A 17992-nucleotide genomic window follows, 5' to 3' on the forward strand; every position below is an offset into this window, starting at 1 on the left:
CTACTACCTCACGGACCACTGAGGCCGCCTCCAAATTTAGAACTTGTATGGAGGCGGTCTTTCAGTGGGTGGTGCGCAATTACTTGAAGCTCAACGGTGAGAAGACGGAGGTCCTAGTCTTTGGAGGAAATCCCGACATCGGGTCCAAGGACTGGTGGCCTCCTTCTTTGGGAGATTGTCCCCAACCCACCAATTCAGCCAGGAACCTTGGAGTTCTCTTTGACCCAGCCCTCTCCTTTGACCTCCAGGTAAATAGAACTGTATCCACCTGCTGCAATACCATCTGCATGCTAAAAAAGGTTGCTCCCTACTTGTCATCTGATGCTCGCAAGCAGTCTACTGTTGCCCTGGTATCTTCCAGGCTTGATTATTGCAATGCGCTGTATGGTGGCATTAACAAGAAAGCCCTCCATCATCTTCAGATGGTTCAAAACTCTGCTGCTAGGATGGTTCTAAACCTTCCTAGGCGATCATCCACAACTCAGGCCAGAAAGGATCTCCAATGGCTACCCATACATGCCAGGATTTCCTTTAAGCTTATATGTCTGGCCCACAGAGCCGTGTTCGGATCTGGTTCCAATGGTATAAAGGCTCTGGTCAGTCCCTACTCTCCCAAGAGAACCCTTCGATCATCCTCAAGAAATCTGCTTGCGGTCCCCAGATTTAAAAAGGCAAAATGGGGAGGAAGAGCCTTCTCCACTCTGGGCCCCTAATTGTGGAATAACCTCCCCCCACTCCGAGCTTTCCAACCAACCTTCCCTGACTACGTTCCGGAAGCTCTTGAAGACTTGGCTCTTCTCTCATGCCTATGATTAAACCTTTAAACTCTCTGTCACTCATTGTTTGTTTGTGTAATTCTATTAATATACTCTATGTTTTAGTCTGCGCCTTGATGTCCTTTGGGCTAAGTTCGCGCATTATAAATTATCATTCATTCATTCATTCATTCATTCAGCTGTCTTTGCAGCTGCCACTAGAATGTAACTGTCAGGATGTGTTTGCCAAAAACAGCCGCTGTTAGCTCCTCCCACTTGTTGACTGTGCATTTTCTGTCTGACATATATGTACCTAAAACCAGCATTTTGTACTTGTATCTCCTTCCTTTGAGCCCCTATGTGGGTATAAAAGGACCAAGCTCCTTCCATTCAGTGTGCTACTTCATGCATTACCGAAGAGTGCTGTGTTGCTCACCGAGGTCCCTCAGGGCGCGCCGTGCTCCCGGCTTGGTGTCCGGTGCCTTAGAAGTGCTGTCTAGCATAGGGTGTATTAATAAATTGAGTTCCCTACCCAGGAGCAATGCGTGGGGGTCGTGCTTTGAGATTAACCCTGGGTGCAAGACTATGCTCCGCCCACGGAGTGTTCGTAGTGTTGCCTACTTTGCATTTTGCAAAGTAGGCGTAGTAGGCAACACTATGCACGCTCCGTGGACGGAGCGAAGTTGCCCGCCACCCGCCTCCCTCCCGCCATTAGCTTATGATAAAAAAAAACAGGAGACAGCAATAAAGCGTGAAGATAGAAAGTTTTGGTTGCACATTGATAAGTCTTATGTGGCTACGGAGGAAGGAGATACTTTTACGGATGTTTTGTTAGATACTCGGCCTCTGCCACCATATGTCCTAGAAATGGTCTATCCCACTATTTTCCATCAGCAATCACAGGCATCAGGTAAATCCACCCGTATGGTTGTCACACCCACTGCTCCAGTTAGCGTGCCCCCTGCTCCTCCTCTTCCGGTACACACTTTAACTGTTGCAATACCTACCACACCTGCCCCAGTAATCCAGCCACCATCTGCCTTCATTAATAACACACCAGGGCGTGGCTCGGGTGATAGAAATCTCACTGGACTAAGAGAACGGTCAGGTCCGCAAATGAAATCTGGTGTCAGAAATGTTGTGGCCATTTCGGGACACTGGAATGCTTATCGGGGGGAGCTATGTGAATCTCCTGCGGCGGAGCTGGCCATGTCCCAAGATGGCCCTGTGGGAGGACCTGTACTGTACTGAAAGGGGGGCAGGATGCACACCTCGTGTTCCTCATTTGTCAAGTTCATCTGTTTACATCTAAAGGGTGCGTGCTGATTGAGTTTTTAAGTGCCATGCCCTGTCGGCACTGTAGTTATAGACATCACTGTCGTGGGGCTTCATCACGCCCCAAACAACCGCACTGCTGAATGTGCGAATTCCGCAACTGTTTATTTGTTTTTTCACCATAATCAAACTTCATCCATGTAATCCTTAGTATACCAAATCTATTTACTTCTTCTCAAGTTTTTCTGCGAGTCCACATGCTGTATCTATGTGCAATTTCCGATTTTTTACTGTTCACTCCACGTCTATCCGGACTTTAAGAATGAACAGAGCTGAGGCATTAGTTCATAACAGGCAGCGTTTATTCTTTAAAAAGTACCCAATGCATTTCGGGCTAACGCCCTTCTTCGGGGGTCACTGTGAATAAATGATAAAATAACCACAATCACTAGTTATGCTTGTCACTTCGGTTATAACATTTCCAAATGTGAATCCAATTATACATGTGTTATACGATGTTTAAAACATTGTTTATCACTTTAGTCTCACTCTGCGCGATGATTGTATACGTTACGAAGGTAATGGACAGTCTACCTCATGCATTCATTTCTCTTCATTTGTTTTACAATTCTCAGTCTTATTAGAAATATTGAACCAAACCCCTCGGAGTGTTCCATGCCCATTGGTTTCTCATACCACCTTCCTACAACCCTCAATACAGACACCGTTACGATTGTGTTACACTTTCACCCGTATGCTCATTAGTTTGCTATCACTCTTTCCCCTCCTGTATGAAATTTCCTCGTATTTACTTCCCCGCCCACGTTCTTAAAGTCGCTTTTAATTAGTGGCTTCCCCTCTTTCCGTTCCTCTCTCTGTTCACTCCCCTCCGCCTTAAGTGATTCGTTCACTAAACCATACCCTTCCAAAACACTCTACTTTAGCTCGTACCTGCCTGGTGTTGTTAAAAGCGTCTGTCCTTACTCCGTTCTCCGTCCCTTCAGTCTCCTTCCCATAATCCCTCTCCTGTTTAACCCCTGATTATATCTACCCAATGAGGCCTTTCCGGTTCAAATCTCCCGCCCTCTTGCACTCTCAACACCGCGTGTAGACTCCCCCCGTACACAACTGCATTTCCCATAATGCAACTGGATTATATTCAACGAACCATTGTAGCACACAGAAGTGTAAACAAATATAACACAATAGTAAGTCGCACTGTACAAATACTTAATGAGTGTGAATATATTAAAAGTCATTTTCGTAATCATTTCAAAGTAAACTCCTCGAGCGTCTCTGATACTGTCATTTATGAACCACGTTGTTACTCCTAGCATGCAGACTCGTTTTTTTGCTACATTTTCATCAAACTTCTCCAATCTTCATCCTTGGGTGCATTCCTGGTGTAGGGCATCTGTAACAAACTGCACTGAAAGGGGGGCAGGATGCACACCTCGTGTTCCTCATTTGTCAAGTTCATCTGTTTACATCTAAAGGGTGCGTGCTGATTGAGTTTTTAAGTGCCATGCCCTGTCGGCACTGTAGTTATAGACATCACTGTCGTGGGGCTTCATCATGCCCCAAACAACCGCACTGCTGAATGTGCGAATTCCGCAACTGTTTATTTGTTTTTTCACCATAATCAAACTTCATCCATGTAATCCTTAGTATACCAAATCTATTTACTTCTTCTCAAGTTTTTCTGCGAGTCCACATGCTGTGTCTATGTGCAATTTCCGATTTTTTACTGTTCACTCCGCGTCTATCCGGACTTTAAGAATGAACAGAGCTGAGGCATTAGTTCATAACAGGCAGCGTTTATTCTTTAAAAAGTACCCAATGCATTTCGGGCTAACGCCCTTCTTCGGGGGTCACTGTGAATAAATGATAAAATAACCACAATCACTAGTTATGCTCGTCACTTCGGTTATAACATTTCCAAATGTGAATCCAATTATACATGTGTTATACGATGTTTAAAACATTGTTTATCACTTTAGTCTCACTCTGCGCGATGATTGTATACGTTACGAAGGTAATGGACAGTCGACCTCATGCATTCATTTCTCTTCATTTGTTTTACAATTCCCAGTCTTATTAGAAATATTGAACCAAACCCCTCGGAGTGTTCCATGCCCATTGGTTTCTCATACCACCTTCCTACAACCCTCAATACGGACACCGTTACGATTGTGTTACACTTCCACCCGTATGCTCATTAGTTTCCTATCACTCTTTCCCCTCCTGTATGAAATTTCCTCGTATTTACTTCCCCGCCCACGTTCTTAAAGTCGCTTTTAATTAGCGGCTTCCCCTCTTTCCGTTCCTCTCTCTGTTCACTCCCCTCCGCCTTAAGTGATTCGTTCACTAAACCATACCCTTCCAAAACACTCTACTTTAGCTCGTACCTGCCTGGTGTTGTTAAAAGCGTCTGTCCTTACTCCGTTCTCCGTCCCTTCAGTCTCCTTCCCATAATCCCTCTCCTGTTTAACCCCTGATTATATCTACCCAATGAGGCCTTTCCGGTTCAAATCTCCCGCCCTCTTGCACTCTCAACACCGCGTGTAGACTCCCCCCGTACACAACTGCATTTCCCATAATGCAACTGGATTAAATTCAACGAACCATTGTAGCACACAGAAGTGTAAACAAATATAAAACAATAGTAAGTCGCACTGTACAAATACTTAATGAGTGTGAATATATTAAAAGTCATTTTCATAATCATTTCAAAGTAAACTCCTCGAGCGTCTCTGATACTGTCATTTATGAACCACGTTGTTACTCCTAGCACGCGGTGTTGAGAGTGCAAGAGGGCGGGAGATTTGAACCGGAAAGGCCTCATTGGGTAGATATAATCAGGGGTTAAACAGGAGAGGGATTATGGGAAGGAGACTGAAGGGACGGAGAACGGAGTAAGGACAGACGCTTTTAACAACACCAGGCAGGTACAAGCTAAAGTAGAGTGTTTTGGAAGGGTATGGTTTAGTGAACGAATCACTTAAGGCGGAGGGGAGTGAACAGAGAGAGGAACGGAAAGAGGGGAAGCCGCTAATTAAAAGCGACTTTAAGAACGTGGGCGGGGAAGTAAATACGAGGAAATTTCATACAGGAGGGGAAAGAGTGATAGGAAACTAATGAGCATACGGGTGGAAGTGTAACACAATCGTAACGGTGTCCGTATTGAGGGTTGTAGGAAGGTGGTATGAGAAACCAATGGGCATGGAACACTCCGAGGGGTTTGGTTCAATATTTCTAATAAGACTGGGAATTGTAAAACAAATGAAGAGAAATGAATGCATGAGGTAGACTGTCCATTACCTTCGTAACGTATACAATCATCGCGCAGAGTGAGACTAAAGTGATAAACAATGTTTTAAACATCGTATAACACATGTATAATTGGATTCACATTTGGAAATGTTATAACCGAAATGACGAGCATAACTAGTGATTGTGGTTATTTTATCATTTATTCACAGTGACCCCCGAAGAAGGGCGTTAGCCCGAAATGCATTGGGTACTTTTTAAAGAATAAACGCTGCCTGTTATGAACTAATGCCTCAGCTCTGTTCATTCTTAAAGTCCGGATAGACGCGGAGTGAACAGTAAAAAATCGGAAATTGCACATAGACACAGCATGTGGACTCGCAGAAAAACTTGAGAAGAAGTAAATAGATTTGGTATACTAAGGATTACATGGATGAAGTTTGATTATGGTGAAAAAACAAATAAACAGTTGCGGAATTCGCACATTCAGCAGTGCGGTTGTTTGGGGCGTGATGAAGCCCCACGACAGTGAGGACCTGTACTGTAACCATGTAACTTTATTTGGTTTGTGTATGACTCAATGTGCAATGCAATGCCCGTGACTGTTTTCTGACTCTGCTTTCCTTGTTTCAGTTTAAAAACAAAAAACCAGGTCGTCATTACATCCTTGTGGAAACTGATAGTTCTGTATGCACTTTACTCTGCTACGCCGCTGGACCCCAGGTTTGTCGGCTGAAGGGCTGTGTTGATTTGATGTGGATTTGATTATGTCGGCCGGCCCGTGGGTTGTAGGCTTTGAGCTTTGTTTTTACAGAACTGACTAATAAAGGTTTTAAATTTTTTTTAAAAAAAGTAATGTTGTGGCCAACACATGCTTAACGAAGGTTCAAGTCAAAAGGAATGAGTCTTACAAGAAAGTGTGTAAATACCTTCACTGGAGAAGATAGGATCCTGCTACTATGCCAGCATTAAGTCTTTGTTTAAACTCCATTCGTACGTTTTTAGCATTGAACTCTGAAATCGTTCCGTCCATTTTGCGGAAGAAGGGTTAGCGGTCTAGCCTTTCCAAGCTTGAGACGGCTTAAGACCTAAACTCTCATGCGCAATGTTTGAATGCTGCACTTCAACTGTAGTTTGTGAGGCGTCAGTCATGTCTCACCTCTGCACAGCTGTCAAAGCCGGATTATCTGTTCCTGACTGAAAATTGGATGTGGTTTCTTTGGCGCTTGGAAGCCCGTTTTAGTGAAAACTTGTTTAAGTCTTTGTGGCGCTACCGTGCATAAGACTTAATTATTCTTGAGTACTTAGGAAAATATAACTCGAGCTCGAGTAAAGAAAATTAGTTTTTTCCTCTTGGCGTTATCTGTAAAGAAACTCTGTTAGTCTGAGTGTTCCTCTAGAAAACCAGTCCTGACTCAAAACCACTGGAGAATAAGGTAGTGTAGTTTCAATTCTTTTGGAGACAACTACCTAACAAACTCATCAATCCTGGTAAGAACTATATTATGCTTCAAAGGATATTCTCATATCACATCTGACCAATTCTGGGACAAAGAGACTTTGTTGATTATACCAAGAGAGAGAGCAAACAAATATTCAGAACTTTTCTTGACTAACATTTATCTTTTATCAACCACTATAAAATTGTCTACATAACTATAAATTGAACATTACAGATATAAACTAGCCTTGAGAAGTTTCAGGTTAATGAGTTTAATTGATTGTATAAAATATACAAATGTTAGGTTCATAAAAAGATTTAGTAGAAGTGTTATTTGGTGTGCTTGTTCAATCTTTTTCCCCTCTGCAGGAATTACACCCCCCAATTCTAATAGAAGAGATAAGAGCTGACAGAGAAAAGAAGTACAGACTATCTCCTCTTCAAGGCAGTCTCTCTGTATCCACTTCTCCTTTGCCCCCTGCTGTTGCTCTGAGATTGCAGTTTATATTTGATTAGCTGGGGCACTGGTAGAGGGGCTTTGGGTACATCTTCGGTTTCCGTGGAATTTGATGTGAGCACATTCTGACTAACCCTGGGCGTAGTGGGCGTAGTGGGGCTTCGCGGAGCTACGTGAAGTGGGCGAGAAACTACGCCCACCTCCGCACTCCGCGTAGCCCCACTACGCACCACAGGCCTCCTTCCTGCCCTCCCTAAATACTTTAAATTAGGAGTGTAAAAGAATTAAAAAGCACTTACCTTGCCCGCCGCTGCCCGCCGCTGCCCGCCGCGTCCCCGGGGCTCGCAATCTTCATTGCTGCCGTCTTCTGTACTAATGCGCATGCGCGGGCCACCGCGCATGCGCATTTTTTCGTGAGAAATGCGCATGCGCGGCCGCCCGCGCATGCTCATTAGTACACAAGACGGAAGAATGGAGATAGCGCGAGCCCCGGGGACGCGGCGGGCAGCGGCGGGCAAGGTAAGTGCCTTTTAATTCTTTTAAACTCCTAATTTAAAGTATTTAGGGAGGGCGGGAGGGAAGCGGGTGGCGGCCAGCTATGCTCCGTCTGCGGAGCGTGCGTAGTGCCGGATTCTACGCCTGCTACGCAAAATGCGTAGAAGCCGGCACTACGCACACTCCGTGCACGGAGCGTAGCCGCCCGCCCACCCTTAATTCTGGCATCTGGGGTGGGAGATGGAGAGTAAAATGAAGTGGCGGACCAGGCGATAAAATGGGCTCGCAACCCAATTTATAGTCTTACAGATGTTTGGCAGGTAATGTGAGACTATGAACCCTTTCTGCAAAAACATGCTCTCAAACACTTTGATCCACCTTGATTGACCTCTGGCGCATACACATTGAAACGGAAGCACCCAGAATGTTATTTGATATTAATGAAGGTGCTTATGTACACAGTCTGAAGCCGACCTCGTTGTATAGAAACATCTCCACACTGTTGACTTATAGAGATAGATTGCATGATAGGAGCCCCACTAAAATAACTCAATTCCCAATGTGAGAAGTTCACCCAATTTACCATCCGAAAATTCCTACAATAACATATAACCATGGTACGGTTACCACGAAAGCTGTGCCTGCTCGCTTTCAGGAGCAATGGATTTATAGTACATGGAAGAGAAGTGAGGTTTTGCCCTTAGAGGTTATGTTACCTGACTCTAGGAAAACCCTACTGCTTACTATAAAGAATTAACAGAGGCCACTTCCTCTAATGTGATGACCCTTGCTGGTATTGAGATGTTTTTTGGTTTACTAGTTCCAGTTGATATTTGGCAGCAAGTACATACCCAAGATCACGTTGCCGAGTTAGGTGGAACGTGGGACGCAATTGAAGGTTGGGACAGAGCTAGGAAGCCGAGAGATAAACCATGTGCTGAGTTACTTTCCTTGCCGGGTCTTATAATAGGATACATGCATTCTCTTATCCCGCCTAGTAAAGTTTGTTAGTATAGATTGACAGCATGTCGGCAGAAGAAAGACGAGAGTGTGACTGACTTTTTCACTAGGTTTGACAAAACATTTTTGTATTACAGTGGGCAAGATATGTTAGCAGAAGGAGGAAGACATTTATTTGTTGATAGGTATGTCACCAATTTCCTTCCTGAAATAATATCCAGGATTCAGGCGTCTGAGAGCACTTGGTCAACATCTTCTCCTTCTGCGATTTTAAATATGGCTCAATATTATGAGCATAGAGATAATGAGGGGAAGACAAAAATAACAAAAAGCATAAAGATTTGAAGACTAAGGTATTATTGCAACAAGTGTATTGAGGTAACACGAGGGGACGGGGACCTCAACAACAGCTTCATGTACTAGACAGCCTCCAGTTACACCTTTGGCCAGAATCAGTGTGCGGATTGTAAGGAGGAAGGTCACTGGCGCAGCCAGTGCCCCGTATTTTTGCAAAAAGTTTTGTCTTCTAGAGGAAGAGGTTCTGGAAACAGGAGCCGTGGGACTAATAGGCAACAACGCACTTCTACCCCTGTTGACTGTTCTGACAATTATTTTGATGCTGCTAGAGACAGGGAGTATTAAAATCACAATTATGATATTGATGATGTGACGGGGATGTCGCACAGTTAGGACAGCCAGTGGCAGGGTAAGGGACCGGTTCAGATACCTGTAGATCAACGTGGCCCCTATGTCAAGGTAGATCTGTAATAATCTCCTAAGGAAATCCTGGTTGATACGGGCACCATGAAAAGTTCTATTGCCCGACACCTGGTCCCTGGGGTGCCCCAGTCAGGCCAAAAGGATGTTTCAGTAGGCTTTTCATGAGTACTGGTTATCAGCTCCATCTCACGCCCCCTTACTTTTACCATTGGTCCTTTTACTGTGGATGCTTTATTTCTTTTAACATCTAATTGTGGTGAGAATTTGATGGGTTTCACCTTACTAAAGAAATTGCATGCTACTATTTACTGTTCCCCTGACAGTGTTTAAATTACCATGGGCCCTGACATAGGTTCTAGACAGTGTCTACCTAAAGTTGCCCAGCTTCCACCTGAATTTGATCAAGTACCCCATATGTTGTGGGCCACTGGTGATACTGATGTAGGTTTATTGCATATATCAGTTTCCATACAGGTTAAGGATAATGCCATATTGCCCACATTCCCCAGTATAAAATACTGCAGGCAGGAGAGCGGGCCCTTCTTCAAATAGTTCAAGATATAAAATGCAAGAGAGTTGTTGAGGAGACCACTGGTAATGTATGTAATAGTATTATTCTTCCTGTCATGAAAAGGATGCTTTCAGAGTTCTCCACTAAAGATGATGAGGTATATCATTTTGTGAGAAGTTAATAAAATAGTAGTCCTGCTAATCCCAGTGGTTCCTGATAGCACTACACTTTTGACAATGATACCATCTACCACTACGTTCTTCTTTGTTATTGATGTGAAGAATGCATTCTTTAGTATCCCTATCCACCCAGGTAGCAGGTATTTGTTTGGGTTTACACTAGCTGGCAAAGGTTTTCGCTTCTGTCTCGCTCAAGGCTATACTGAAAGTCCTAGTATTTATAGTCAAGCATTGAAAGGTCAGTTGGATTCACTATCACTTTCTCCAGGTAATGTATTGGTCCAATATGTTGATGATTTGTTAATTGCTTCTGATACAGAACATGGTTGTAAGAATAGTGCAGTAAAACTATTGTTACATTTGGCCCACCATGGACACAAGGTATCCCATTCGAAGTTTCAGTATTGTCGACAGGAGGTCACCTATTTAGGTCACCTACTGTTGAAGGAGGGTAGGAGGTTAACGCCAGAACGCATTAGTACTATCAATAAAGTGCCCCTTGCGAAAACTCAAGAAGATGTGCGCGCTTTCATAGGTATTACTTCCTACTGTTGCCAGTGGATCCCTAACTACTCTATAAATCAAACCTTTGCTTGCATTAACAATGAAAGAAGTGCATGAGCCTTTGCCATGGACGCCTGACTGTCAGCATTCTTTTAAGCAACCAAAAACGGCGCTTTGCTCTGCCCCAGTGTTAGGCAATCCTGACTATAAGAAACCTTTTGTGTTTTATGCTCATGAGATGGCTGGTTGTGCCCTCTCTGTCTTGATTCACAAATTTGGTGATAGACAGAGACCTTGCGCTTATTTTTCTGCTGTGATTGACCCTGTCGCAAGAGCCCTCCTAAGCTGTCTAGGAGCGTCACGGTTGTGGCCACTTCTATCAGACAATCAGCTGGACTCGTTCTTGATACTGATCTCAGAGTTATGGTACCTCATGCTGTGGATACACTTTTGAACAAAACAAGGACACAGCACCTCACCAGTGCACATCTTACTGGTGATTAATTAACATTGTTTGCTAAGCATATTACGATTAAACGATGTGCTACTCTGAATCCAGCCATGTTACTGCCCCTCCCTTCTGAGAGCGATGCAGTCGACAAGCATGACTGTGTTTTTTGGACAGAAGAAGAGACAAAGGTACGGGTAGACTTGACTGATGTTCCCTTAGCCGAACTCCAAGGAGAAATACATGTCAATGGCTCTTGTTTTAAATTGTCGCTTTTGCTATTACCACTTTGCACACAGTGATGGAAACATCACAAGTTCCTTATCATTCCGCTCAGGCAGCAGAACTTGTGGCCCTTATATGAGCCTGTGAATTGAGTGAGGGTTTGGTTGTCAATATCTACACAGACACCAGTATGCATTCGGGGTCATACATAATTTTGGGTAATAGTGGGTAGAGAGAGGGTTCCTTACTTCTCACGGCACCAAGATACAGTATGGACATCTCATACTGCAGTTATTATCTGATTTAACACTCCCCAAGAAGATGGCGATCATTAAGTGTAGCGCACATAGGAAAGGAACAGATGATGTAGGTAGAGGGAATGCCTTTGCAGATGGGACAGATAAGGAAACTGCTCGAAGCAAGATGAAGAGAAAGTTTGTTGCAGGCCCAGCTAGATGGGTGCTTCAGAATAGCATGTTTGAAAATACGGTTTAGAGTGCAAAAGTGATACAAAGTGAGGCAACAGTAGAAGAACAAGCGATATGGCAGGAAAGTAAATGACGAAGGGTGTTGGATTGACAAATCTGGTGAACAGAAATGGATGTTACCTGATGCATATGTGCCCCCTGTGGTTACTATGGCTCATGGCCCAGCTCATATTAGTGCAAAAGGCATTTGCAAATTATTGGCTCCGGTTTGGTGCAATGATAATATTTCTAGAATGGCTACACATTTAGTTAAGAATTGTATGATTTGTATGATACACAATCCACACCATCAGGCAATTTTGTACCACCTACATTCCCCTTTGAAGTCCTCCAAATGGACTGTATTGAGCTGGAGCGTTGCAATAATCTCAAGTATTTCCTAGTGGTTATATGAACATTCAGTAAATGGGTTGAGGCGTACCCTACTAAAGACAATAAAGCTACCACAACGACGAAGGTACTCCTTAAAGAGTATTTACCTCGTTTCGGTATACCCCAAATTATTTGGAGTGATAACAGATCTCATTTTAATGGGAAAGTGATTAGATTAGTGTGTGAAGGTTTGCACCAGAAAATGCTGAAAATCATCCACAGTCAGCGGGTTTGGTTGAGAAGTACAATGGTACTCTCAAACTGAAACTGTCAAAAATTCAAGAGATGACAGGGTTGAGGTGGCCCGATGCTCTCCCATTAGCTCTTTTGCCAACTAGAACTACAGCGCATTCTAGAACTGGTTTATCTCCTTTTGAAATCATCTTTGGCACCAGGCAAATGTCTAAAGATTTTCTGACATTAAATATCGGGTATTGCTTGATTATCTTGGGCAATTGACAGAAATTAAGAGTTCTATTCACCAAAATGTGCGAGAATCCCTACCTCCTAAACCAGAGGGACCTGGACACAACATCCAGCCTGAATATTAGGTCTTGGTATGTTATTTTCAGAGGAAGAAAAGTTTGGAGCCCCGATGGAAAGGTCCTGAGCAAGTTCAGTTGGTAACGCAGACTGCTTTGAATGCTAGTGGTCGACAGAACTGGGTGCATGCCACCCACTGCCGGAGGGTACCTTTGCCATTGCCATGTGGGTCAAGGAGGGAATAGGAGATGTTGAATGTGAGCAAGTGCCCAGATTTGTCCCCTTCAGTAATGCATAACTGACCTGGACACAAACAGAGAAGGAGAATGACGATGTTCTGAACGAGGTCGTCTCACCAGAAATACGATCTATCCATGAACCTCTGTTCAGTGATCACATAGTGCCTGGGGCTGCCAGGTACAACTGGCATCGTCGGCTGGGGTATGCACTGTCGAGGCCAGGGAACACTCTGGTCTGAAAGACGCTCAGCAATGACCCGAAGGTCTTTTAAGTCTAAATAATTTTATGCAATGATCATCAAAATTAATTCATCAAAAATGATTTAACAAAAAATACATGACAATTCTCTCAATACTTTCATCTTTATATTTAGATCTATATTTGTATGAAAACAATATTCGCAATGGATAGTCCGTTATGAACTGATAAACAAAACTCATGAGTGAATTTGACTCATGAAATAATAAATTTTTCGTGATTTCATAAATACATGGTGTAAATTAAAACAAAACCCAATGCATTTCAGGTCTATATTCGGCCCTTCTTCAGGGGTATTACATCATCAACATATAAACATGAAGATAACCAATGTCGTGTTCCAGTGACACTGTTCAATGGAGATTTGGTTCCGTCGCGCTGGCTCTGTAAAAATATGAACAAAAATTGCTCTCTCATTCCGTAGTATATATGACAAATGAAACATAGGGATTGCACATGCGGGACTCTCTGTATACGGTGCTGATTAAGGGGGACCGCCCAAGAAACGCCCAAACTAAAAGAATGCCATTTGTGTTTCTATGTGCTGAAAAGAAAGATTCTCAGGAGTGAAAATGCGTGTCAATATGCAAAAAAACTCACGTGCTGCTACAGTACTCAATACTCTGGAAAAGGAATCAATAAACAGAATCAAGCACAAGCCTCGAAGTTGGTGTATGCAGTTCTCACGGTTTAACCGTATACTCTATGAAAAAGGCTTACCGGTGTCTTCAATAGAATAGCCCTCCCGTATTTCCTAAACGTAGTGGAATGCCAAGAAGACCTGCTGTTCCCGGGTGTGTGTTCCTTGAGAACGCAAAGACTCTGAGAAACAAATACACTTAGTGTCAATGCCCTCAGTGTCAATAAATGTTAAATGCTACAATGCGGTCAATGTGTCTAAAACGGACTCCAGGATTTCAACCGGCCGACAAAGGGGGAGCCCTTGTGATCATGAACACCACATTTTATGAACAGAAGGTGAACGAACATGTCCAGGACCTGGACACGTACATTCCACTAGATCACGATCCCACTTTGGAATTTGCGAAACATTTAGATGTTTTGATCAAAAAAGCTGAAGATGATGGGCTCATCAATAACAACACTAGAAAATACCTACAAACTGCCAATCCACAGATTCCTCATATATATATGCTTCCCAAAATTCATAAGCACGCCAGAGACCCACCTTGTTGTCCTATCGTGGCAGGATGCGGATCGATACACAAACCCATCGGGCGGTTTATTGATTTTCACTTACAACCCTTGGTACAAAAATGGTCTACTTATGTGAAAGACACAACTGACTGCCTATTGAAACTGGAAAATGTACGTCAGCTGATCACTGAATCCACGGTTTTCTGCACCATCGATGTAGTGGCGCTATATACGTCAATAGCCCACAATGAAGGTCTTGAATCCATCGAGTGGCGTCTATTACAATCAGACATGAACCAGGATCTAGGAGTATCTCTGATGGAATTACTCCATTTCTCTCTATACCATAGTTACTTCCAGTGGAATACCACATTTTATCTCCAAACCACCGGTACGTCCATGGAGTTTCCGGGGGTGCCTTCTTACGCCAACACCTTCATGGCGTATTTTGAAGAGACTCATATTCTACATCACCCTGAATGGCAACAACCTGAGGTTTATTGATTAGTACTATGGAATGGCGAAATGGATACATTGGTGAAATGTATAAATGAACTCAACACAAAAAATCCTCGAATCAAGTTCACACATAATATTGACACCTATCAAATCCAGTTTCTGGACACCAAATCCACAAGACCCCAGGGGGATTTTCTACTACAGCCTATCGCAAACCTACGGATGTGAATAACGCCTTACACTACTCCAGCACACACCCCAGGTCTTTGAAAGATCACTTGCCAGTATCACAATTCACACGCACCAAGAGAATAACTTCTGATCCTATTCAAAGCTCCATGCTTATTGAACATCATACAGCTCGATATAGAACACGAGGGTACCCTGAATCTATACTAGAGAATGCAAGAACGATTGTTGAAGCGCAAACACAAGAAAAACTACTTCAAAAAGTTGACAAACTAGGCAATCAACGCATGGTTTATGTTCTCCAGGAATCCATACAGGCAGGTCAGATTAAGAATATCATCTGGAAAAGATGGGAAATCATTGCTCAGGAACCTGACTTTGCCGATTTATTTGTGGGCAACCCACTATATGCACACAACCGGGCAAAAAACTTGAGGGAAATTCTAAAAACATCAGCATCCCCGGAGAAAGTTGCATTTAAGGGCATGCGCAAATGCTACAATTGTGGTCAATGTGGCAATGTCATCACGGGCAAGAACTTTGCACATCCTCATACAGGCCAAAACATATCTCTAAAACACACATCTGATTGTAATACCACTGGTGTCATCTTTGCCATTCGCTGTCCTTGCGGTTTGATATACGTGGGCAGAACAGCCAGAAAAGTGAAAACTCGCATTATCGAGCACAAAAATTCGATCCGCAACCAACATCTCACATCGAGCTTAGCCTCACACTGGATTAGGGCATCTCACACCATACCCCAAATTAGATTCGCTATATTGGAGAAGGTAGCTGTAGTAACAGGCAGAGACCATCATGTGATGTTATCGAGAAGGGAAACTACATGGATCAAAAATTTAGGTACGATGAGCCCAGGGGGTCTTAACGACCAGTATGAAATGTTATGCTTCCTATAATTTTGGTATCATCATATTGTGATAACTGCTATCTTCTGTTAACCTTGTTAACATTTTATTTATTGATGTAAAGGCTTTGCACACACGGGAACTCACTATATAATTTTTCATATTATTTAACAACTTCATTGGCCCCCTTGATAGGATGATTCTCGCCTCTTTTGGACTTTTGGATTTCCTCCTTGTTTTTATCCAGGTTTCTCACGAAGGAAATCACACCCGTTAGCTCCCCTTAGTGTCGTCACACGTGGGAAGGCTTAAGCTGTTCCACTTACATGTTCGGCTTTTCTTTTCTCTCTTATCTTTTACAACACTCACAATAACATTTTGACACACACTCCTATTTTGCGACTACGGTTGCGTTCATTACATATATACCTTTGCGGCATATTGGCCCCACAGGTACAATAAAGTTGCATTTGCTCACAGTAGGTGGGTATAAGATACCACGTGACCCTGGGAGGTGTGACTTTCCTGATTCACCTTTGCGGAAGCGGCGGGTGGTTTGAAAGCGTTTCTGCTAATGGCGGTGCATTTCGCCGAGAATCTCAATCGACAATTCATCGGTAAGACTCGAGTCCAGGAGTCCGTTTTAGACACATCGACTGCATTGTAGCATTTAACATTTATTGACACTGAGTGTATTTGTTTCTCAGAGTCTTCGCGTTCTCAAGGAACACACAACCGGGAACAGCAGGTCTTCTTGGCATTCCACTACGTTTAGGAAATACGGGAGGGCTATTCTATTGAAGACACCGGTAAGCCTTTTTCATAGAGTATACGGTTAAACCGTGAGAACTGCATACACCAACTTCGAGGCTTGTGGTTGATTCTGTTTATTGATTCCTTTTCCAGAGTATTGAGTACTGTAGCAGCACGTGAGTTTTTTTGCATATTGACGCACGTTTTCTCTCCTGAGAATATTTCTTTTCAGCACATAGAAACACAGATGGCATTCTTTTAGTTTGGGCGTTTCTTGGGTGGTCCCCCTTAATCAGCACCGTATATAGAGAGTCCCGCATGTGCAAACACTATGTTTCATTTGTCATATATACTACGGAATGAGATAGCAATTTGTGTACATATTTTTACAGAGCCAGCGCGACGGAACCAAATCTCCATTGAACAGTGTCACTGGAACACGACATTGGTTATCTTCATGTTTATATGTTGATGATGTAATACCCCTGAAGAAGGGTCGAATATAAACCCGAAATGCATTGGGTTTTGTTTTGATTTACACCATCTATTTATGAAATCACGAAAAATTGATTGTTTCATGAGTCAAATTCACTCATAAGTTTTGTTTATCAGTTCTTAACGGACTATCCATTGCGAATATTGTTTTCATACAAATATAGATCTAAATATAAAGATAAAAGTATTGAGAGAATTGTCATGTATTTTTTGTTAAATCATTTTTGATGAATTAATTTTGATGATCATTGCATAAAATTGTTTAGACTTAAAAGACCTTTGGGTCATTGCTGATCGTCTTTCAGACCAGGGTGTTCCCTGGCCTCGACAGTACATTTTCTACACAGGGGGTTGGGTATTCCCCCAGCTAGGCTGCTCGCTCACTTATAGTTTACACCACAATACAGGCTTTTCTATAACTGAGAGGTCAAGGTTAGGTGTGCAGTTCTACATCCACAGTGCATCCTCGGCTGGGGACCACTGAATCTAAGGAGAAAAAAAGATTAGGGATGGACTGTAAAAGATAGGCAGTACCAACATGAATTGGAACGTGTGAAAATTCTGTATTTGTCTGGTTTTTGCTGTTTGAACATTAGTTAGAGGGGAAAAAAAAGTATACGCTGAGAGTGTACCACCTTTATTGGCGTGGGATAGATCAGGAGAAGAACTTAGGACGAAGCAAGCTCCACCGTCAGTTCTCAAGAGCGCTAACTGATTGAAGGAGAATAGGAGACTGTGCCAGTGAGGCTCTGATGGACACTGGGAACTTTTATATTTTCTTGCATTTTCTCTTTTAAATTTACTAGGCATCCTTTTGGCAGGAAGGTTACTGAGGAGGAGCAACCAATCATTATCATACAACATTATGTGATTTGGACAAAGCAGAGTAAAACATGTGTTGCTCTTTTTGATACTGGTGATAATAATACTGTCTGGGGTGTTGTAGTTTTTGGAGGATGCATATAGTGTACCCATATGAAGTACAGGC

The sequence above is a fragment of the Lissotriton vulgaris genome, chromosome 1_1 (genome assembly GCF_964263255.1).
Source record: "Lissotriton vulgaris chromosome 1_1, aLisVul1.2, whole genome shotgun sequence".
Classification (NCBI taxonomy): domain Eukaryota; kingdom Metazoa; phylum Chordata; class Amphibia; order Caudata; family Salamandridae; genus Lissotriton; species Lissotriton vulgaris.